At 36.8% G+C, this 25,589-nt stretch overlaps 1 long non-coding RNA gene across 9 annotated transcripts in view; it reads right to left on the reverse strand.

Moving 5' to 3' along the window:
• Positions 1–25,589, reverse strand: part of LOC137488661 (uncharacterized) — a 331,464-nt gene that overhangs the window by 206,819 nt on the left and 99,056 nt on the right. The window contains exon 4 of one of the 9 annotated variants that reach the window (XR_012395833.1): positions 400–1,331. The exons of 7 other annotated variants lie outside the window; for them this stretch is intronic. This is a non-coding gene — a long non-coding RNA (uncharacterized lncRNA). Of the gene's footprint in view, positions 1–399; positions 1,332–12,654; positions 13,444–25,589 lie in introns of those variants that run through there. One more of the 9 variants, XR_012395828.1, reaches the window with a different exon arrangement.

The raw sequence follows: 25,589 nt of genomic DNA on the forward strand, positions 1-25,589 counted from the left end.
GAATAACAACGTATGAAAATGTAATCAATAAGCACATTATAGATGTGCTTATAAGTCAGGAATAGAGCATTTGTATATGCAGTTACAAACTGCTTTTACTAACATCTGTTAATGTAGAGTTAATGCTTAACAGATAATGAACTCACTACTTGCTAATGCCTATTAAATGACTCATAGTGTGTAATTATAAAGTGTTACCAAGGAATTATTAAAATAGCATTCTTTATATATTATTTACTTATTGTGTAAGATAAACTATGTGTTCACTTACATAATCATTAATTAATAAATCTTAGAAAGGAGCACAATTCAATCAATTGTAAATAATACACATTTTTACCTAAAAATATATTAAATATAAAATAGATTGAAATATATAAATTTAAAACAAAGTAAATAAATGCTTATAAAAGTTTTATGATGTATTAAGTAGAATAAAGTGCTCAGCATACGATTACACCCCCTCACAAATCTATCTTTTAAATTAACATTTTTTAATATGAAGCTATACAATATTATATTTGTGCACATACATTAGATTTGTCAGTACTGAAGCCAAATCTGGAGCTTATCTAACAAAATAACTTATGATAATGTCCAAAAGCTAGTGCACCCAAATTTATATGATATAGAAAAATATTAAATACAAATTTAAAAAAGAGGAATTTGTTAACATTTGTAGGTTGTCAATTCTTTTTACAATATTTAGCTTGAATTTAATCCTATTATCTTTCCATTTCTAAATATGTTCGGTGACAAAAATATTATTTAAATAAATATATCTGTTTAATCAATCTGTTTCGTTTAAATGCCCCAAAATACACGCCTATATTCACTAAGAAATGGAGAAAAATATTCATTTTCAAAATGGGCTGTACTCAATTATGCTGAGGACTGTTTATTTGATACACATTGTAAAACATATATTAAACATATACCATAAACCCACACCACAATAATCGCAGTGCTATGTATCTGATTCTGACAAATGCAGTTTCACCTGCCCTTCAAAAAGCCCACAGCTCATTTCTAATCCAGATTGAAAGTGGACATCTGACAAACCCCTCTCTTACTCCTGGGGCTCATGGGCTCAAGCAAGAACAGAAGAGAGAGCCACACAGGGATGTTTATCCGCTCTTCAGGGACTGTTAGACACACCCAGTGATCTCCATCTCTCCTGCTGCTAGTGAGAAGCAGGTCAGGGGTGAGAAGAGAGGAGAAGGGGCTGCTCACACATTCATGCTCTGATATTCTGCTTGTCTGGCTTTGGGGTGATTGATGACTGCAGGCCTGAAGCGCTCTGAGATTTTCTACGGCCACGGTTGAAGACCCTTGAGAATGTGGGGAAAAGAGTGCGTATAGGAATGAGATTAAGGTCTACAGCTAAAAGCCAAGATCTGACATAATGGTCTAAACTGGTGAAGCTATTGGAAAAAAAAAGCTTAAACCAAGCCTATGGTGGTTGGTGGGCTCTTTTGCTGGTTTTAGATGAGTTGTGAGCACTTGTCAGATGTCAGCCAGGAATACAGAGCTTCCAGAATAATCTAAGATCAGCTTATCTAGTGACTAACATATGACATTAGGGTAGTTCAAAAGGACAGTTCACCCCCAAAATGACAGCTTATTAATGACTGTTTTTTCACTCACCCTCAGGGGCTTTTGTTCTTCTTATTCCGTAGATAGTGAAAAAAGATTGTTAGCTAAAACTATGGACTTTGGTTATTCATCAAATAATAGTTAATGGCTATTGGAAGTTTTAGAGAAAAAATAGAGGCAAAACAAAATGAATACCCATGGTGAATGATTAAACACGGGGGTCTTATGAAACAAAACAGCCACTATATGCAAGAAACTAAACAATATTTGCAACGTTCTTATCTTTAATTCACAGCTTTTGCAACCAATTTTTATAGTGTTCATGACAGTCTGGAGTGCCAGCTTCTTGTCATATAGTGATGTTAAAATTTTGTAAAAAATGAGTGATCATTCACATAAATGTAATCTTATTAAAGATGCCCATGGTTTCAATACATTCATTCTTCCATGGCCACATAAAAATGCATCCCTCCACGGCTACATTACAGCTTCTCATTCAAAACATTCAGTCATTGTTGTTGCTGTTTTTTAATAGCATGTAATAATTGCATTAAAACATATTAAAAGGTGAGTGAATTATAACAGCGCAAACTGTTCTGTAACCGTAGTAGTGCTGTGCGTTATTTGTTAAGCCCTGTGAGGTTACGTGCTGACTGACAGGTGCGTGATGCGTGAGGCCAGCGAACATGACATGGCTTTCAGTTATGGTGAATACAGATTGAATAATTATAATTTATTTATAGATAAAGGTCTGTGGTTCTGCATATAATAACTTTAACTTGCTGGAGTTTATAGCCCTTTCACTTTACATCAGGATGCATTAATGCTGCTCTGTAGTTCTATTGGAGACATTCATAAATATTCCTAGACAATCTTATAAATGTCGGAGACACTACATAAACACGCGAAATCGCACTTCAGCAACTTTTATTTGAGAGTGCACAAGAAGATCTGCGCTTGAGCAGCGTATATTTGAGGTGATGTGCAAGATGTTTGAGGTGCTGTGCACAAGCAGAGGAAATCGGCGCGCAAGCAAACTTGCGATCTCGACTTGTGATATTGCGCTCACTATATTTCTCCATTTGCCATTGAAATAACGCCATAGGTAGTTGATAGATTTGTGTAAAAGGTCTGCCGCCACAGCTGGAAAAAATCCTAGAGGAAACACCGGATGCCCTATAAGTAAAATATGAACATACCTATACATAGGCTAACAATAACATTAATATTTGGAAATAGGGAAACCATAAGCCTCAGACACAATTTTTTCCTCATTCTCATGTAAATTCTACAAGTGTGAAACCCCAGTGGACAATATCCCAATCAGAAGACAAAACAGACTGTTGCATGACTCATGGGGCACGTCAACAAGATTTGCATGTACTTTAGGTCAGGTACTAAGCAAGCGGCAACATCCGCCTCTTTGCCCTTTTTATAGCCCCCAGTCACCACGATGAGGTGCAAACAAAATGGCGACAGTTGGCTACGCCCACTTGCAGCTTCATTTGCGTTCTTCAAAAACCTGTGGTTGACGTCACTAATACTACGTCCATATCTTTTCAGTCTATGGTACCAAGTCAACAAAACCTGATGAACTGCCGCGTCATCAGGAGATCAGCAGTCAAAACAAATACTTTTAATTTATAGTATATCAAAGTTTAAATTAAACACTGCAAAGTCAAAGCAAGAAACCAGTTTGATGTTGTGTTATTACTAAGCAACCAGTTTTGAGCTTTTCAGTAAGCATAATGCAGGATATACAGATTATACATTTATTCAGCACCACCCCGAAGAGGCATAATGCATGTTTATTCATGTTTTTTGTTATTTTTGTCATGTTTATTGGATATTTGGCTGGATATATTTTTCATTTGAGGTAATAAACACATGTAGACTGCTGCGTATTGTGTTTAATGCATTATCACTCAGCTCTTACTGCATTTCTATGGAGTGAAAGAATAGCAATATACTTTATTAAATGCCTGTTCATGCAGAGGTGAATATTAAATCTTGGCTGTGCTTACATTTACATTTGCATTCAAGAAATATTATGTTGCTTGGCACTGGGTAACATGACTACAAAATCTCTAGACTAAATAATACATCAATTTATCATCTCAATCATAATAAAGCAACAGTTCTGAGAAGTTTAAATACAGAAAACTCTTGTGCACCAAACAAACTGTAAACATGATTTTGTTTGCCTTTGTGGGGGAAACCATGGGAAGGTACATAGGGTGTTATGCCATAGGTGTTTATGGAGAATGTCTGTAACCTCTATCGGTGTCTTAAGTATCATGCACACAAATTCTCACAACATATGCAAATACAGAAACACACTGTAAACAGTATGCTATCCATCTAAGATGCAGAAAAGCTAGTCCATGCTTTTATGACTTCTAATCTGGACTACTGTAATGCACTATTTGCTGAATGCCCAGCATCCTCTATTAACAAACTTCAATTAGTACAAAACGCACTTGCCAGAGTTCTTACCAGGTCTAGGAAATATGATCATATCACCCCAATTTTATCCTCCTTACAGTGGCTGCCTGTTAAGTTTCGTATTGAATTTAAAATATTGCTTCTTACATATAAAGCTTTAAATAATCTAGCTACTGTTTATCTAATCAACCTTCTGTCTCGCTACAATCCAACTCGCTCTTTAAGATCTCAAAACTCAGGGCTTCTGGTAGTACTTAGAATAGCAAAGTCGAGTAAAGGAGGTCGACCCTTCTCGTTTATGGCTCCTAAACTCTGGAATAGCCTTCCTGATAACGTCCGAGGCTCAGACACACTCTCCCAATACAAAACTAGATTAAAGACCCATCTATTTAGTAAAGCATACATTCAGTGCATCACTTAGTGGATTTTCACACAGGTTTCTGCATCCTGTTTTTATACACTATGAACAGCAGCTACGCTAATTATTCTCTTTATTCTCCATTTCCACCTGGGGATACTCTTCCCAGGGCCCTCAGACTATGCAGAGTCACTGATTGATCCAGGACCAGCAACGAGATGATCCTAAGGTGTCCATATCCTGGACCAGGCCGTATCCTGAGCAGCTGCTGTGGTGGTCATGGAGGAGTGGAGAGCATGAGACTGATTATTGTGACGCTCCAGGGACAGACGAGTCTTCACTGGGGCCCAGCTTCCAGCCTCCACCGCTGAGACTGCAGCTCTGCATAAGACGTTTGGCCAGCGGAGAAATTTAAATAGACGTGCCCACTTGAGTCTGATTTCTCTCAAGGTTTTTCTTCTTCACTCTCTCGTCAATTGGTGAAGTTTTTTCCCCTCTCCACTGTTGCCAATAGCTTCCATGGTTTGGGATCGGTAGAGCTACGCATCGATGGATTTGCTCTTCAGGTGTTTAGGCCCTCAGTAGTGATTAATAAAACACACTAAACTGAGCTGAACTAAACTTAAACACTAAATACTGAACTACACTGTTTCAATTCACTACGATCTTTTATGTGAAGCTGCTTTGACACAATCTATATTGTAAAAGCGCTATACAAATAAAGGTAAATTGAATTGAACTGAATAGTACAGACCACAATAGAAATCTATCTTTCTGTTTAGAGTCAGAGATTAATTTACGTTTATTGTGCATTTTGTCTGATTATTAGGGATAAAAATATATACAAACAGCAAGGAATTGTTTGATAAGGATGTTAAAATAAACAAAAACACACCTCTGACAATACCACTGAGTCTAAACAGGTCAACTAACATCACTTTTTGGGTCACCCCTCACATTTCTGTTGTGGCATGTTCAATTTTATTGTGTTTCTGTATTTGGATGGGTTGTGAGAATTTGTGTGCATGTGTTCAAGTCTATTTGTTAGTGTTTTTGCATGTGCTTTTTTTTTTTTTCTTTTAACTCAGCCACCACCACTGATTTCAGCTAAAAATCTTCTCTAAGATTAAAAAAAAAGCCACCTATCAATTAAAATTTTTTATTTTAGGCCAACTATTTTTTTTTTTCGCAGAGAGGACAGTAACCGAGGTTGAACTGAAAACACCATGCAAAAATTGCATGATCTAATAGGCTGTCATGCATGATTGATGGAGGTAATGGTGTTAGTATCCTCATTCAGTGACGTAAGTGTGTAGCAGTGGTCCTTTGACCCAACCTCCTCCATCTGCATGGCCTCCTGGGGAAACATGGCCACTTGTGCAGAGCTCCAGGCTGTGGGAACAGACAGACTCTGTCCCTGATGGGTCCCTTTATTCTCTTGAGTAAAAACACACTGGGGTGTTTGGAAATCTGGTGCTGGTTGCATGTTTGGGTGCCACAAGTGAGTATGCACAATTTCTCAAACACAAAAGAAAACTTAAAGATCATATTGTTTTCAGAGTTTCTGCAGGTTTCAGCAAGTAAAATGTTATAAATTTTTAGAGCCTTTTAAGACCATTATAGATGATTTTTACAAAATATTTAAGAATTATTTAATGATGAAATATATGAACAGAAAATAGTTTTTTTATTTAACTAAGAAAAAAAATTACAAATTGCAAAGATTTTGAGGTTCTTTTTTTAAATCAACTTGTATTAAATGTTAAATAACTTATTTTTTAATAAATTAAAAACTTTACTTCAATAATGTGACTGAAATAGGAATACTCCACATGTCTTAACTTCATTTGTTTATGACGATTATGACTTTTCTGCATTTATGAAGCACTATTCTATCGCTTTGGATATGAAGCATGGTTATTGTGTGTGGCTGCAGTTGTAGCCTCTGTTGAACACGGCAGCCGCTGAACTCTGGTAAAAATTTTCACACTCGCCCAAACAACTGAGTGACACGAGCAACTCTCTAGCCCAGTCTGAGATATCTTGTCACATCCCTAATGTTTAGTTATCTTTTAATGACAAGCTTAACATTGTTAAAAGTATATTGCAGAGACAATTACATGATTAATCAAAAATATATAAAGTATTTGTTGGCTTTTGGTCGAAATGGATTCAATGTGTTTCTGTTATAAAACTTTAAGTTTTATGTCTACTTATTAACGCTTACTTCTGTAAATTGTTTTTATATAAATGGAAAATATAAAATCATCTAAAGGGATATGTTGCTCTGCCTAGATTGTTGATGATTATATAGATCTCGGCCAGATTTGGTAGCATTACTTGGACAGAGAACATGTAAAAGTATTTAAAACCTACAACACAATATTTCAGTGAATTTAAAACTTTTTAAGGCCTAAAATGTTTAAAATTTAAGACACTTTAAGATCTTTAAGACTCAGCAGACACCCTGGTTATATACTTCATAATGTTTCCAGTCATGATTGGAAAGTTTGCAAACAGTATCCAGTGATTTTCCCTTTTAAAACTTATGATCATCATACAAAAATATATTTCATAGTGTGTGCTTCAAGTGGCAATTCTGGTTTGATTTTTAATTCACTTGCTGTTAGAGATGTGCAATATACTATCACCATTTAAGCACATTTTAATACTACTGCTATAACCCTTATAAGAAAACTAGGTTGATCAATTTAAGCTATAATTTATAGATTATTTCCGTCAGTTCATGCATTACACAGAAGAGAATCACACTTTAGACAAGTCAACAAAGGTGTAAGGTTTATGATGTAGTGACTGAGTGTGAAATCATTGCAGGTAGTTTTTGAATATTTCGATAGAAAAATCTTACACATTGTATTTTTAAAGCTTTAATAAAATCAGTTTGTCTATTAGTTTTGTAGTCAGGCTTAGAAAAAAAAACTATTTCAAAATTTGTATTTGACCATCAAAATATAAAGAGTTATTGGTTACTTGTATCTGCTTGAATTTTTATATTTTTGCATCCCTACTTGTTGCTCCTTATTGTTCAGCTTATACATCTACAGTTAACGAATGAAAATATAAATGTCTGAACTTGTCTTGTTTTTGTCTGCAGCCTGATGTACTTTCTTTTAAATATTTAGGCTAGAGAGTTTGTAGTCATGTTACCCAGTGCCAAACAACATAATATTTCTTGAATGCTAGTCGAATCATTGATCACAAGGGCACCTAAAAAGGTTTACAGTCTAAACAATTCCAATTATTTCTCCACTGAATTCATCTGTGTTATCAGTTGACTCATTTTGGTAGTCTTCATGTTCAGTTCAAGTCACATTCTTCAACCTTCTTCTATGACTTCAGAATATATATATATATATATATATATAGAGAGAGAGAGAGAGAGAGAGAGAGAGAGAGAGAGAGAGAGAGAGAGAGAGAGAGAGTTTAGTTTTTGACAGCATATTGAGATAAAAGACAGTACATCACGAGAGTTGGTGTCCTCTGTCATCAATTTTGGATTTATGTGTAAGCTCTGACATTATTAAAGGTGGAATGTTTCCAGTTATCGTTGCTTGGTTGATAATTATTTTGTTTAAACCACAGACTATTACAAGTTTGTGTTTTTTACAGGTTTCATCAAGTCAAATTTAAGACTTAAAAAATTTTAAGACCTTTTTAAGACCATTATGAAAGAAATTTCTTCTAATTTTCTAAATTTCTTCTTCTAAAATTAAAGCAATTTTTTCTAATGGCTCATGCAGTTAAAACATAAAAAAAATCAATTAAAAACAAATATTAATGTGAGGAAGATAATTAATCCATATTTGGTAAATAGAGTTAATAAATAATCTTTTGTTAAAACTTTTACTGAGATGGAATGTTAGTGATTGGACGGGTGTTAGCCCAATTGGGTAGTTTTACATCAACATAGGTAAATTAATTTATTGGCGCAGATGGTAGTGCTGTCGCCTCACAGCAAGAAGGTCGCTGGTTCGAGCCTAGGCTAGGTCAGTTGGCGTTTCTGTGTGGAGTTTGCATGTTCTTCCTGTGTTGGTGTGTCACAAACACAATGATCAGAAAAGTATAATTACGTTTGGCAACCCAATTGAAGCATGATTCACTTATTTATATTTCATTACGACTTTCTGTTATGAAATAAACTTATGTTTCACCAGATCCTCTCATTTAAGCCCCCAGTTTACCCGTGCTGCAGTTGTTCAAGTTTAATTCAGTCACAACAGGCTGTTTGTGTTCAGTTCACTGAATTACGCATGCACAGTATTGTGAGTTCACCTCTTCTCAAATTTGATCTCAGTGTACTGTTCTAAAAACTGAATAACTCAGGATATATTGATTTATTTTGAGTCAGAAGGGGGGTATTAGGCATGTAAAAAATTAGTTGTTTGTAAAGAAGTGCGTTATTAGAGATGTGAATCATTTAAATTAGAGATGTGAATCATTTAAAATTATTCAATTCGATTTAATGAATTAAGGTTAGTTCGCGATCACTAATACAGAAATAAAACCCATTATTGGGCACAAATGTGTTAAATGAATACATTTAAGTTTCTGCTCGGGTCGTACCTAATGCTGTCACTGTCCTGCTGTCATGTCCAGCCATTGTTTTTGCCGCGGGAGCAAAAGCGAAGATGACTGGAGGAGGACCAGCCTGATCTGGCCAATGGCATCAGGATTACAGACTCTGAGGTGCCATAAGGCACCGTGGCATCATGAGGCATCGTGAAGTAAATAGATTTACTTCTAAAAGGCTCACAGTTACAGCAATGTATTAAATACATTTACAAAGACAAAATCAAAGGATGTTTTTGCTAGAATTTGTTAGTTTCAGTTATTTTTATGTACAAAATACAATAAATTCTAGATTTGTTTTGTTTTTTTTCGTTTGTTTTCTATAATAAATTTGATTCTTATCAAGTGGTCATTTTAAAAACAGTTCACAGAATGATTCTGTGGGGAACCCAAAATAATACTTTAAGAGAATCTCTACAAAAACACCCTTTTAGAAACATCATTTTTAAAAAGTATAACAATCCAGATGGATCTTGTTAGAGAATCCATGATCTGCCTCACTAGCCTGAAACAATTCGACAGCTATGTAATTAGCATGGGAGCTCTATTACTGAGTGAACTACAAATGTGTAAGTAATGCCGATTCACTACAGCGATTTCAAGTGCCCTGCTAGTGAAGTTTAGAGCTGCCTGTATTTCAGGATAATTTACTATGTATGAGTGTATTTTGGCACTGGGCTATTTGTTGAACACGATGTTCCCATTATTTATGCAGGCGTTCCAAACAGAGTGCACTGGCAGAGTGTTGAAAATGCCCTGGCATCACAGGCCTTCATTAATCGGTCACATCAAACCCACAGAGTACTAAAAATACATCCTCAGCATGTCACGGCAGATGAGAAGCCAAATGGAAGAGCTTAATCATAGAAAAATTTCTTGGCCAGTTTCATGACTGTGAATACAGTCGCATTCGCCTTTTCTGTTCACAAAACAGCAGTGGTCAGATAACATTTGTTTGAATTGAGCAGTGATTTGTGACAAGGTAATTACATTAATTGCATTTTGTCCCAGTTTTGCCATGAAAAGAGTGCTTATTTTGATAACCTGAATGCAGTGCATGAGAAATCAGCAGATTGGAAGAAAATAAACAGATATAGGACTCTTTAAAAAATAAATTTTGTCCATAGATGTCATTGTTTATACATTTATTAACTGCGTTTCCACTATCGTGCCTAAAGTAACCGAGCCAGGGCAAGCCAAGGCCAGTCGCGTTTTTACTGTCACTTCCGGGGCCTGATCTAGCCAAAGCGGGGCTTCCTTGGGGCCAGCGGCCAGCCTTTTTTCGGACCGCTGAATAAATTAGGCTAAAGAGGGCCTGATGGGGCTTTGGGGCAGAGTGAAAGGAGAGGCAAACTTTGCCCAAGTCTGGTAACGATGGCGTGTGGCTATTACACTTGTTTAAGATAGGCCATTCCATAAAACATGTTATAGGCTAGGGGTCTTTCTGCTTATGATCGCCCTTGTGTTTTCTTTTCAAATGCAAGGCTGATGTATAAAATAATACAGCTTTAATTTATGTAACATTTCTTTGCTGCGTCCTCCTTGATTTTTCAATAACGCATAATAATCTATACAACAGAATTTTGATATCGGGATCAAATACAAAAAAAATGGTTTCGGAGGCTCCCTAATATTATTGGTTTCGGCATGATGCGATGGTTTGCTTTATATGCCTGCCTGGACTGTGGGGGAACTGGAGCACCGGTAGGGAAACCCACGCAAACACAGGGATAACCTGTAAACTCTACACAGAAATGGCAACTAGTCCAGCTGGGACTCGAACCTTGAACTTGCCGCCCTTAATGTCATTGTTATCAATTCTTTATCAATTATATATATATATATATATATATATATATATATATATATATATATATATATATATATATATATATATATATATATATATATATACTACATAAAAAAGGAAGGATAGTGGAAGGATCGGCAAAGATAACAGAGTCGGGAATTTCTGACACACTAGAACAGGGGTCACCAATCTCGGTCCTGGAGGGTCAGTGTCCCTGCAGATTTTAGCTCCAACTTGCCTCAACACACCTACCTGGATTTCAAGTATACCAGGTAAGAGCTTGATTAGAATGTTCAGGTGTGCTTGATTAGGGTTAGAGTTAAAATCTGCAGGACACCGGCCCTCCAGGAACAAGTTTGGTGACCACTGCACTAGAAGAAGTGTGGCTTATTTCAAGACCTAGCTGGGTCAGTTGCCATTTCTGTGCGGCGTTTGCATGTTATGTTGGCCTGGGTTTTCTCTGAGGCCCCGTTTACACTAGTGCGTTTTAGTTTTAAAACGGCGTTGTAGAATGAAAACGATCCGCGTCCACACTTGCGTTTTACCCAGCGTTTCTGAACTGCTCTCCGTCCACACCAAAACGCTGAAAACGCACATCACGTGACCACACACACACTCTCTCGGGCAAGCGCTCCAGCATTTCTACCCAGATGAGAGCTCTGCTTGTCGGACTGCTCATCAAGCATCTCCCGCTGGATCTAATCTCACTATATTTGCTAAACGTGATATTTCATTCATGTTGTTGTCTTTATCTAACGACATAGGCCAATTCCCTGACTTTGGTCATTGGAATCTGTTAAGTTACTTGTTCACGGGTAACATGTTTTGGTTAAGCGCAAAGATAAGTTAATGTTTAATCCAGGTACACTGACTGATCGCTTGCCTTTATTTCCTACAATGTATAAACTTATTGTATGTTATACTTTTATAATTATCGATTATTAAAACTGATATTCAGCAAAAGAGAGGGTGTGTTTCGTATTTTCACTGAAATTGAAAGGAGACAGTTGTTATCGGCTCCGTTTTGTTATAAATATCCACACAGTGAAGATGATGCTCATATATGCAGCACGACGCCTCAACATTTCTGCTGTCTGTTTAGTTGTTAATATTAAAAAGAAAATAGGCAGTTCCTTAAATCATGTTTACATTTTATTGTTGAGAAAGTGAAACAACGTAGCCAAGGTGATGTGAATGAATTTATAAAGTACACTGTTCCCTGTGAAGATTGACGCGTGTCCTCGGTATGTTTTCCATATCAAACTGAGAAGAAGAGACTGCAGCCTTGATCAAACTTGCGAAGTCTTAACTTACAAGAAGAGGATGCGAGACTGAACTGTGTGTGTGGGCTACTTAATATTGAGGAAAAGCCCCAATCAGACAGGCGAACGTTTGCAGCCCCGCCTCCGTTTTCAGATGTCTCCGTCTTTCCCCATCCACACTGAGACGGAGCAGCAGCGTTTTAGAATGAAAACGGCCTCTCCAGCGTTTTCGAAACGCTCCGTTTTCGGCGCTCGAGAACTCCGGCGTAGTGTGGACGGATGGCGTAACCGTAGCAAAACTTATGCGTTTTCAAACTAAAACGCACTAGTGTAAACGGGGCCTGAGTGCTCCGGTTTTCCCCATAGTCCAAAGATATGCGGTATAGGTGAATTGTATAAGCCGTATTGTATGTGTGTGAATGCAAGAGTGTATGCGTGTTTCCCAGTGTTGGGTTGTGGCTGGAAAGGCATCCGCTGCGTAAAACACATGCTGGATAAGTTGGTGGTTCATTCCCCTGTGGCGACCCCTAATTGATAAAAGGACTAAGACGAAAAAGAAAATGAATGAATGAATAAACAGTATTGTAAAAATATACTTTAAGAGGCATAAAAATATATATTTAGTACCTTTTGTCAACACAATGCATGACTCAAACTGAATCTGCATTTCATCTGCTGCACATACATTTCTGACAAAAAAATAACTGATGGCAACATTTACCAAGGAAGAATTGATCCATAACGTTAAAGCAAGGCTCAGTGATGAATCGAGTAAATTTACATATGAAACATGCCACTAAACATGTATGTAAAATGAGATATGTGCTGATAATAAAAAGTGGGTGTTGTCCAAGATTGCTATTTAACTGTAATATGTAATACCAGGTTCTACGAACCTGTCTGTAACGCTCAACTAGCAGCTGTTTTGCGTACAGGTACAAATGACACCATAAGTGTGTGAATGCAAATCACAAAGCCCACGTGAAAGCTTATGTTTCTCAGATTTTTCTAGGTTTAGTACACAATTCTATCTACGTGTGGCAGCTGGGAGACCCTGCCCTCAATTAGCCCTGGCAGTGTTGGTCTCTGGCCTGCCTGTGCGGAGCGAGGCTGAGCAGGCCGTACGTATCTGTTGTGTGACAGGAGCCTGGCAGCGAGAAGGCTCAGTTGGCAGAGGCGGTTGGCATGGCAGTGGCACAATCCCCTCTTGGCTGTCTGGTGCTGTCTGAGTGCCAACTCTGAGCTCTGCCAAAGAGACGCTTAGCTATCCCAGAGCCTGCTCTACAACTAATGGAGATACATCTCCGATAGCCATCTTTCTGACCGGAATCACTTCTATCCTTCAGAGATCGTGGAGGCGAGGAAATCTGATCCAAAGTTATCTGCAACAGTAAGAGCAAGAGCAATATTTCTTCAAAATGTATATGTTTCTACTGGCTCTAGACAAATGGCAACATTTCAAACAATATCAAGTTGGCAGCTGGATTGAGAAGGATGGGAAACTGGCATGTTCACACTGCCCAAATAAACACTAAGAGGGTTATCCAACAAACCAAACAGCTGCTGTTGGGCACACAGGTACTAGAGTTGCAATGCAACTTGAAGTGAGTAGTGACAGATTGTTTTTTATATTGACAGTGACATACATCTGAGTAAAATCTATTATTGAAATAGAAAAATGGAGGGTGTAGGTTTGGTTGTGGGCATCGCTTGTTGATTGGATGAAGGCAGATCTAAAAGCAAGCTTGAGGTCTATTATAAGAAAAGAAGGCTTAAGTCTGGCGTACATCAGCTGAGATTAGTCGTTTCACCATAAAATTGATTAGAATTGTTTGGGCTTCCAAAACAATTCACAACTAAATAATCAACATGAATTTTGAACAGGGTGGAAAATTTAAAAAATTTTTGGAAAAATTTAATAATAAAAAAAATTCACTTCATAACAAATTTGAAGGCTTAGTTTACCCAAAAATAAAAAGTCTGTCACTATTTACTCGTGCTTCATTTGTTCAAAATCTGTTTGATTTTCTTTCTCCTTTTGAACACAAAAAAAACAAGAATATTTTGTAAAAAGCTGGTTGCTGGACTTACACACACACACATATATATATATATATATATATATATATATATATATATATATATATATATATATATATATATATATATATATATATATATTTATTAGAGGTGTCAAATTGAATTGTTTCTTTGGTGCACAACGATGCAACGCGGACAACTCGGTATTAGTTTAGTAATAGATCCTAACCAGTTGTTGCATACTGAAATCATTTATCTCATATGCGGTATGTTGCGGTAGAACACTATGGCAAGGGAAGCGAGCGCGAGTAATTTAAACGCAGAAACTCTCACAATTCACTGTGTTTAACAACTTGATTGACAATGTGTAAAAAGCAAGCAGGATAATATTTATATTTATTTATTTGTACAATTCATATATCTGACTGCTTGCATTAAAGGAAAAGCTTGTATTACAAAAATGTATATAAAAATTATACATTTTAATACAAGAATTCTTGTGCTGTGAAGTGAAATCTAAAATTGTGTATGGAATGCATCGTCAATAAAATATTGAATTAAACTGAATCAATGGCATGAAAATCTTATTTTATATATATATATATATATATATATATATATATATATATATATATATATATATATATATATATATATATATATATATATTTTTTTTTTTTTTTTTTTTCATATCATGCATACAAATCATTTATCTCTGTTTGTAGGCTTTGCATGTGTCCACACTCATACACAAAACACTTTGAGTAACAAAATTAACGTTCATTTCATCTTGTGAATGAATAGTTTAAAATTTTGTGATGATGTAGACGGCTAAATTAATTAGTGGCTATTTTAATACATATCCAAAAAATGGTATCAAAAAGTCCATTATCAAAACGTGAATAAAAAGATCAAGACAAGTTAATCCACACGCACACACATATGCATGTACATACAGGGTGACCCACCCCATGCTTTGCGACACACGACACTTTTCTTTAGCTTTTTGAAAAGAAAAGAGGGTGGATGCAGAGCAGCAGCAAGCAAGGCAGAGCGAGAGAAAGAGAAAACCACAATGCGTCCTTTATCTGCCTCTGGATTGTACAAACACTGCTTGCCCCCGCCGAGGCTCCGCTCCTCTGGGGTGTGGTTAACCTCTCTGGGTTACCCACCGACCGACTCTCTAATAAGCATCTTACAAAAGCCTGGACTGTCCAAAGGGGAGGAGAAGAAAGAGGCAGAACAGGGGAAAGAGCTGAAGGGAGGGGTAGAGGGGCAGATGCCAGACACAGAGAGAGGAGCAGATGGGGCTTGATGAATCCTGAAAGGAAGGAATTGAAACCCGCTGAAGTTGCCAAAGCGGCCAGCCACAATTATCGCTGCGCCTTTGGGTTCATTGTCAATTAGAGTGGCGGTTGCGCCGAGCAGCAGCTGTGGCAGATGGCGAGCTTCCAGGAGGAGGAGGAGGAGGAGGAGACGGGACCCGGGCCTTCCCCCTCGAGGCACTCACTCGCACTCTTTCTCTCTGATAACACTGTGCTGATTTTAAGGGCCTGTAGGCCTCATATCACAGTTACAAGCTCTCCTGGCTTCCCCCCGAGACTCAAAATTCCCTCCCTGTACCTGGCTCCTGCTGGGCAGCACTGCTAGGTCATAGAAAAGATCCAGGTTCAAAATCTGCAAGCGTCATTTTGCGCTTTCAGCACTGCAGCATTTTACAGAAGCTTACGCAGCATTCATGTATTACACAGTGCAAACACACATTGTGGGAAAAAAAAACTGCTATTGGATTAAAGAGATGGTAGACTACACAATAATAGTTTCATCAGTGATAAAATAACACTTTAAGTTGAAATAAAAACGTTTTGAAGCCATATTATATTTTTTCGTTTGAAAAATACACCGATCTGATATATGGCAATATATGACATACAAGTTTATATTAGGATTTCACATATATGAACACACACACACACACACACACACACACACACTTAAACTTATATGTTATATATTATAAACGCAATATCACACTCGTAGCAGTGCAATATGACTTTATATCAGTACTGGTGGAAGCGTGCGTTGCCTTATTGTCCCACCAGTAATGATATAAAGCCATATCGCACTGCTACGAGTGTAATATTGCGTATATACAACAGTTTTATGGCATAATCAGGTATATAAAAAAGAATATCAAACACGGAGAGTCTTAAGACCCTTTTGTAAAAGAAACTACTTCTTCGGCCATTCATTCTCATCTTCAGCTGACGTCAGAACAGCAGAAACTGTTGCCAATTCACAAATGTCACTATAGTGCTAGTATTTAAATGATTCTCTAGCATAATGTCTAAAGTAATGACAAAATAGTTAATTTTGCTGACATTTGAAGATTACAAGGCTGAACAGCATGAAATGCCATCAGTCTAGAGACATTTCCTAGATATTCAGGATATTACAGTAATTAACCTCGAAAAAGCCAAAGCAGCGCAATCACTAGCAGATTACAGTTGTGTTTGCGATAAGGAAAATTGTTAAACAAATATAAATTTAAATAAATCTAAAATCCAAGCGTGAACTTTGTATGTCATATATGTAATTTGCATTTGCAATTAGTTTTTGCAATTATGTGATTAATATAGGTAAAACTTGCTATTATTTCCTTTTTTCGAGCTCTAGAACTGTTATGAACAAATCAGTGAGTCAGTGAGATAAACTAGATCAAACAGAATTAAATAATTTGGTTCACTGAACTGAACTGGATTAATTCATTCACTGAATCAAATGCTTTAATGAGTCAAACAGAAATTGAATAAATCATTAACTCAATTGAACAAAATAAATCAACTGGGTAAGTGAATTAAACTGAAATGGATCAAATATTTTAGTGAACTGAATTAGATTGAATCAGTTGATTCAATTAACTAAATTACCCCGAATCAATTTGTTTGCCAGTTAATTGAATCGAATTAAACTGGATCAACTGGTTTGATGAAAAGAACTGTTTTAAGAAATGTGTCATGCTGAATCTATACCGTAAAGGAATTGATCATTCAAAATCATTTTATAGATTTACTCATCCTCAAGCCACCAGAAGAGTTTACGCTTTTTTTTTTTCAGACAAAACACAAAGTTATATTAAACAGTGCCCTGCTTCATTTTAGCTTTGAAACTGCATTAAGATTTAAATATCCAAATAAATCTACAGGTAAATCTACAAAGTATTGCAAAATCTGGTGAGTTAATGAATGCCTTCTGAAACAATTCTTTTTTATTTAAAGAAATGTATTCATCTTTAAAACTTTCTAAACTATTAATATTGGCTTCCGGAAGATAAATATTTTCAGCTGGTTAAACATCATGCAGTGCTGTTAAGATACTTGGGATGTAAACAATAACAATGATCCTAACGCATTTCCTGTTTTATATTTTCAACTTCCATAGCTTCCAAGAATGCAAATGGTCCACATTTTGATAAATAATGGTATGAGAGATGTTTTAACATTATCATTAAATGCCTCTTGTTACAGTTTTGAAATAGTTTGACAACAAGCAGGAAATGTTTATGAGCCAAAGGCATCACCACGTTGAAATGGACCATAGAATAGCTTGAGGGTGAGAAAATTCTGAAACTATTTGATTTTAAGGTGAACTACTCCTTTATAGTTTGAATTTACTGAATCCATGACCTTATATGATATTATAATAGCTTAAAGTTTCAGTTAGTCATGCAGAACTGTCATATGGTGTTCGAAGAGTTAAAAAACAGCACAAAAGTTGTAAAGTGCAGTGTTGTAAATTAACAAATCACAAATACTCAAATGACTACAATTGAGTAGTTTTTCTCAGAATTTGCAATTTACTAAGTAGTTTGAAAAATGTTTACTTTTACTTTCCCTTGAGTACATTTTAATCCCGTATCAGTACTTTTACCCCACTACTTTCCTTCAACATGCAGTTACTACTTTAATTGTTCTTGTCTATGGGGATTGGCTGAGAAAAAAAATAAACCACGTGATTCCTGTCCAATCAAATCGCACATAGAAAAGTAAATTGCATCACACTGAACAACGTCAAGACATGGCCGCTTTATAAATGCAGCAAACTGTTAGAAAGCATTAAAAGTGTCCAAGAAGATTCTCAAAATCTTTACCTGCAATGACCCAGAGATTGTTTAGAATGCATGCCACTCATGAAAGATGAAGGATGTTTGCTTTATGACATCTAAAATTACCAAATGGCGTTAAACCAGGGGTGCCCAAAAGTTTTTCTGTAGAGGGCTAAAAATCAAACTTGACTGAGGGTTGTGGGTTGAATAATTCAATTTGCCAAGGGGAATTTCATCATTTACTCGATAATATGAATAAAAAACAATAGAAACAATTGGTTTAAATCATATTCACTGCATCTAATGCAGTATCATTTTTAACATTTTATAATGAACTTATTACAGTAAAAGCAATGGAGTACAATGTTGAATACACTAGCAAGTACGTAATGTGTATTTATTTAGCTCATTTATTGTGTATGGTCATACACCCAAAGTGCTTCACAATCATGAGGGGGGTCTCTCCACACCACCACCAGTGTGCAGCATCCACCTGGATTGTTTATGAGCGTCAAAATCGGCTGATCTGTTCGGCGAAATATTTGACTGTGTGTCACCGCATCCCAAACGACTAAAGCGATATAACTAAATAAATGTCCACTGTGCTAAGCGAGAGCGCTAACTGAAAAACACAGCATAAATGATGTAAGCGTGCCCAGGCCCGAATGTAATGGCTGTTTCTCAATATGCGTTCTTCCGCGGTCTTGCGTCCTCCTGTTCTCGTGCAACGTCATCATCAGCTGCCCAAGTTCAGTTCCAATACTCAAGACCGCAAGTACGGAGGACGCGTGAAACTTCCCGGATGTGTTCTTGATATCGAGGATGCACTGATGCAGACTTGAGCACTGAACTCACTCTGGAAGTCCCAGAAGTCATTGCGACTGGAGGTGGGAAGCGCTGCATTTTATTTAGATTTATTATTAAAGTTTGGAGATATTACTTATTTACATCGGGAGTTTCCCTAAATGAAACGGTGAAAGTAAACATTACCATGAACATCTTAATAAAGGAATAAACACATTAAGGGTGTTTGTTCGCTGAAATTCGTATTAGCATCTGTTTTATTCATATTGTGCAACATAGATTTATAATGTTTTTATGCAAAATATATATTTTGAAAAGGGGAAAAACAATAAATCGTTGTATGAAGGCTGTAATGTTTAAATAATTTCCATTTAAAACGCGTGAAGGTCACGTGACCATCAGGAAGAACGCAGCATCCCATTTCTCAAAGGACGCATTCTCTGGCCTCACGGTCTCCTGAGTTCGTTCTTCTGAGGACACCTGGCAAGACCGGTCTCCAGAAGAACACAAGTCCGTTCTCTGCGTTCTTGGAATTGAGAAACAGCCCATGTGAGTGCGGGCCGTCGGGGGAGACAGGAGCGGGGACAAGCGTGCTTTTGCCCGTTTCAAGGCAACTGTACACAGTGTGAGTACGCCCAAAAAAGCATTGGATGCAGCTCAGATTGCGCTGCGCCAGGTCTGCATCCAGACCCCTCTCATATTTTGGGGTAAGTAATGGTACTTTTATTCGAGTATAATTTTTGGTAAAACTTTGTTTTGATGGTCCACTTAAGTATTAGTAGACTGTCTGCTTAATATATGTTTAACAGACATTTAACTGACTGTAAGAAACTTTGCAAGTACATGTCAACTTACACTAACCCTAACCCCAGCAGTCTACTTATAATCTAATGAGAATTGCATGTAGATGCAATGTAACTTAAATTCAACAAACGGACCATCAAAATAAAGTGTGACCTGATTTTTCAGTACTCTCTCCACCCCTGCATTTGACCATATTTATTTAAGAGCCTGGAGTTGTGGTCACTATAAACTACGATTGATGAAAAAGACAGAATTTGTTCTCTTTTGTGTTCCACAAAAAAATAAAAGCAGCACACCATTTGGTAAAAACATTAGGATGAGGCCTAAAGAACAAAAGTTTAATCTGGGTGAACTATTTCTTCTTCTTCTTTTTTTAAAGGCCAAACACATATGCTTGTTCTTATTGTTAAACAAGCTCAAATTGCACTTATATACTGTAACAACTAGAATGCAACATCTATATTTGTAAAACTGCTGATGATATTATATTCCTGCTTGATTACCTCCCATGAGCTTTTCAGCAACAGCATAACATTAAGTTATTCTCTGTGAAGCCGGTCTTGCTGCGGACACAGAGAATTTGCTGAGACACTTTTCACAGTCAGGCACAAACTTCCAATTCTGTTATCTATAAATATACTTTTCTTAGGCGCAGATGCAGCCATTAAATATTTTCCAGCACAACATGTCGGTCTCGCAAGCACAAGCAAGAGATTGTGCTTTCCTGCAGAACGGTGCAGTGGACTGAGGAGCATGTATTGTGTTGGGGTGGAATAAGGTTGAATCAGCTGAATTGGTAATGCATTGAATCAGCTTTGCTCTGCAGTGAGTCCTTCTGTGGGGATTTGAGTCTTGACTCCCACAGAGTGAATGCTGAAGCACTGCTGCTATCCCCTATAACCCCAGCACCTCTACGCTCTATAGCTGTTATTCATCACACTCTCTGTGTGTGCATCTGTGTGTGTGTGTGTGTGTGTGTGTGTGTGTGTGTGTGTGTGTGTGTGTGTGTGTGTGTGTGTGTGTGTGTGTGTGTGTGTGTGTGTGTGTGTGTGGGAGACAGAGAAAAACAAGAGTTTGTGCAGGTTTGCTAATGTTCAAACTGGGACTTTGAATCGATTAACTATGTGAATTAATTATCTGATATGAAAGTATTAATCCAATTTATACTAGTTTGAGGTCGGCCCTTTTTTGAAAAATGCAAATTGTAGAAATGAACACAAATTATTTCATGTTTTGTCTGGTCAGCTTCATTTGATTTGTAAATATACATCCTTTCCTGTCATTCAGACATGCAATGAGACAGGAGGACGTTAGGGCTAGTAATTAGGTAAATTGGTTAAACAATGGTATGACTTTAAACAGGTAATGTCAACAGGTAACTATGATTTAGTTCAAAAGGTCTAGTCTTTTGGGAGCAAAGATAGGCAGAGAATCGCCAATTTGCTATTAAATACATGAGAAAATTGTTGAAATGTTTAAAAACAATGTTCCTCAAAGAAAGATAGGAAGAGTAGGGCTGGGCGATTTGGCCTAAAATCAAAATCCCTATTAATTGAACAGTTTAACTCAATTATGATTAATAAACGATTATTTGATTTATTTATTTAAAAAGTTTTGTACAGTAAATATGCTCACATATTACATGTGAGAGATTTTTAAATATAGGGTGTAATATTTGATTCTAAAACATAAACACACTATGTGATATCTATGATTATTTATTGAACAACAACGTTGAATAATTGAAATTTAAACTTATTTTCTCATTAAAAAAAGTGAAAAAATGAATAACTTGCATTTTTGGAATAAAATTAATTATTAATTATATATTTTTTTATATTAAAAGTAGAAAATAAGCATTATATCTTCTAAAAAAATAACTCTTAGGATGCTTTTACACCTTCCTTATTTAGTTTGGTTGAATCGCACTAGAGTTCGTTTTCCCTCTTGGTGGGGTTCGTTTGGGCAGGTGTGAATGCAGCAATCGTACTCGAGTGCGCATCAAAACTGGACCACAAAAGCAAACCTAGACCTTGAAAAGGTGATCTCGGTACACTTTCAAACCTGAAGCGTTTAGTTTGTTGTGAGAATATGATCCGAACTAAAACAGACCCAACCGCAAAAAGTACTGTGCCTTTTGGACTAATCCAGCTGCCGTAGGCTGATGCGCTGTGCATTATGGGATATGGAGGAAAAATATTTGTTGATAGCCCTTTACTAACAGAGAGAGAGAGAGGGAAAACATTACCTGAAGGATCAATGGTGATATTTCCGCAAGATTACCATGTCTCAGTTTAGCAAAATTAATTCACGCCTCCTACTGAAGTGACATGCGATGCATTAAACATTGTTTTCCAGCCGTGGCCATACTTTATTCTCGAAATGTAGTTTTTCTAAAGCAGGGATACAATCAGTCAGCAGAGTCGTCCCTTCATTGTAAAAAGCGACATTTTGTGTCTGCCAGTTTTTTTTTACTTGCGGGAGTTCATTGGAATTTTCCCGCACGTGAATTCTGACCAATCAATAAGCAGTTAAGAAACTATGTTTAACAACGTATGTCCAATAAGAGATGTAGATTTTGTCAGATGACTGCATTTTGGTTCTTTTTAACTGGTTCGGACCAAAGCCAGTAGTGTGGTGTGAAAACGACCCAAAGATGGCAGAAAATGCAACAATGTATCATTTATTGCCCTTGGTCCAGATCACATGAAGAGAACTACCGATGTGAAAGCACCCTTATATAACCTGTAAATAATATTTTATTCAGTGCATTTCTTGAATCTTTGTAAACAAGTATTTTAATGTAAATAATAGTTTTATTGTAATGGAAAATATGCCGTCTCTGGCACAGCTTCCAATCATCGTCATTATAGTGCAACTTACGATGTGTAGTTACATTTTTTTAAACGTGCACAGGTATGCGACCGCATGAAGGCCAGATCATACCCATGTGATTAATGCCTAAGTATAAACTAGCCTTAACAGAGCGGGGTCATGTGACTCCACACATGGTAGGGAAAGTAAGTCAAAAAAAGTTTCTGAATGTTGATTTTGATTACTTTTCAATTAATTGCCAAAACCTAAAGAAGACATTTAGATATTTCACATTGAACAGTGCATAACATAATTAAAGATTTAAGGAATCTGGAGGAATTTCAGCTTGTAAAGGACAAGGGCGCAAGCCTAAACTGAACAAGTATAATCTCCGATCCTTCAGGCGGCATTGCATCAAAAATCGTCATCCATCTATTAGCGATGTCACAACATGGCCTAAGAAGTACTTTGGCAAACAATTATCAAGTACCACAATACTTAGTAACATTCACAAATGCCAGTTAAAACTGTACTGTGCCAAAAGAAAGCCCTATGTTAACAGTGTCCAGAAGCCCAGGGATGGACCATCACACAACGAAAATGTGTACTGTGGACAGATGAATCAATATTTCAGGTATTTTTTGGGGGAGAAATTGACACTGCATGGGTGAATAACCCTGCAACTGGCCTAGCCGCATCTATCTGTTATGCAACCAATATTTTCAGACTAAACGTGGTACAGAATGCATTTTTAAACTTAATATTTTCTAATTGCTACACATGTACTCATATAAACCGATGTCTTCAGCAATTGTGCTGCATCTAAGACATCTATTTTATAACAGCACCAATTTTATCCATTTGAAAAACCTTGCTAAATACAGTAAAAGCCTGGTGATTTCACAGTGTTTTAATTGCTCAGCCAAGTACATGTTTACACAGATAAACACTTAAAAGCAACCTAAAAACCCACTCTGTAGGATATAACCCCCAGGGTGTATCGTTTATCACATGAATTTTTAAAACACGCTTCTATATGTCATGTTTATAACCAATGCATATTTAGAGGTTTGTTTGTTTTTTTAATATGTATGTCTATATATACAATCCCATTTAAAGCACAGTCTCCCATTTCATCAGCTGGCATTAAGCCTTTCAGTCTGTCTGCGGCCCCTCGGCCCCTGTCTGCAGATGGGAGTGTGCCCTGCTGCTGCTGGAGCCTGCAGGGGCCCATACAAACACACACATACACACCCTCCATCTCCAAGTTTCCACAGTGACGCCCGCTCGCCGTCCCCTGCTTTGTCATGCTGTTTCTTTGGGAGCAGGGCAGCTGATAGAGGGGTGGGTGTGTGTGGGTGACGGAGCAGCACTAAGGCTGGGTGGGGGTCAAACCCTCCATCTGCTCATGAGAAGCTCACAGGTCATGGCTCACAACAATGGCCATTAGCAATGCTGACAGGCGGGTCAGGAGGCCCCTTCGCCATGGAGACCAGGGCAATGTGGGCCGAGGGGTCCCGATTTAGCCACTGCTATGACTGGACTCTTTTCATTAGCACAAGAAAGTAAGGTGTAAACTTTTCTTGTCTAAACGTCGCTCTACGTGCAGCCAGATGGCCAAAAAGAGTTTAGTTCAGGATATCGAGTGCATCTGATTGATGGAGAGAAATTACAGACTGTTTGACAGATGATTATTATTATTGACGCTGCAAAAGTTTGTTGATTGTATAACTTGGGTTGATTGAGGCTCTGGTTTCATATAAGGTTGTAAACAAACAACTGATTTTGCTCAATTTTGTCACAGATTTGACTTTGAACCATTAATATAGCATCAAAAGATCAACAAATACACCTATTTATAAGCGATAAGCATGCTAAATAGAAATATTGATGACATTTCTATATAATATATTGAAATATCTGTGATTTTACACTCTAAAATAATTGTGTGACTAGTTAGATGATCATAAAACTACGTCCGATGGACAGAAAATTATGTTAGAAAAAATTAGATGAATTATGTTAGATATGACAGATAGATAGATAGATAGATAGATAGATAGATAGACAGACAGACAGACAGACAGACAGACAGACAGACAGACAGACAGACAGACAGACAGACAGACAGACAGATAGATAGATAGATAGATAGCATTAATAACTTCACATAATAAACAACATGACTTGTGAAATCCGAAAGAGAATAAATATATTACCATGACTCCAACTAAAACTAACTCCTATAAAAATAAAAATGGCCATAAATTAATTTTACTTCAGATGCATACTATACTGCCAAATATGAAACATTTACAACCTGCCTGCAGTGAACATAAAAATGGAGCTAGACAGAAATAATACTAGTCTGTGCAATGACATTTAATGATGAAACCATTTTTATTAGTTAGTGTATGACCTCTCTAAATGGCATCTCTAAAATACTAAAATCTAAATATAAACAGAGGTTCATGAAAGTTTTGTTAGGTTATTTTTGCAAGGTCACTAAACAGATGGAACATGGCCTTAAAATTATAGTTTTGAATTAAGCTTATAAATTAATTAATGACATACAATTTCATTAATACACTGTAAAACCCAAAAATTTAAGGTAACTCAAACCGTTTGAGGAAACCGATTGCAGCAAACCATTTAAGTTTAAACACTAATACTAATGAGTACTGTGAACTTAATCCGTGAGCACACAAAGCAATATGAGCACAGTAAAACCTCATAAATGAAGAGAACTCAAACCTACTGAGTACTGTAAAACTAAATAAGTAAAGGCAATTCAAATCGTTTGAGAAAACTGATTGGAACAAAGCATTTGAGTTAAAAAAAATCTCTATGAGTACTGTAAACTTGAGGTATTTAATAAACTCATTACCTTCAACACTGAGTTCAAAACGCATTACAAAGAAAAAATAAACCTTATTAAATTTTGAGTTAACTACACTCATT

The sequence above is a fragment of the Danio rerio genome, chromosome 20, assembly GCF_049306965.1.
Source record: "Danio rerio strain Tuebingen ecotype United States chromosome 20, GRCz12tu, whole genome shotgun sequence".
In the NCBI taxonomy this organism is placed as follows: Eukaryota; Metazoa; Chordata; class Actinopteri; order Cypriniformes; family Danionidae; genus Danio; species Danio rerio.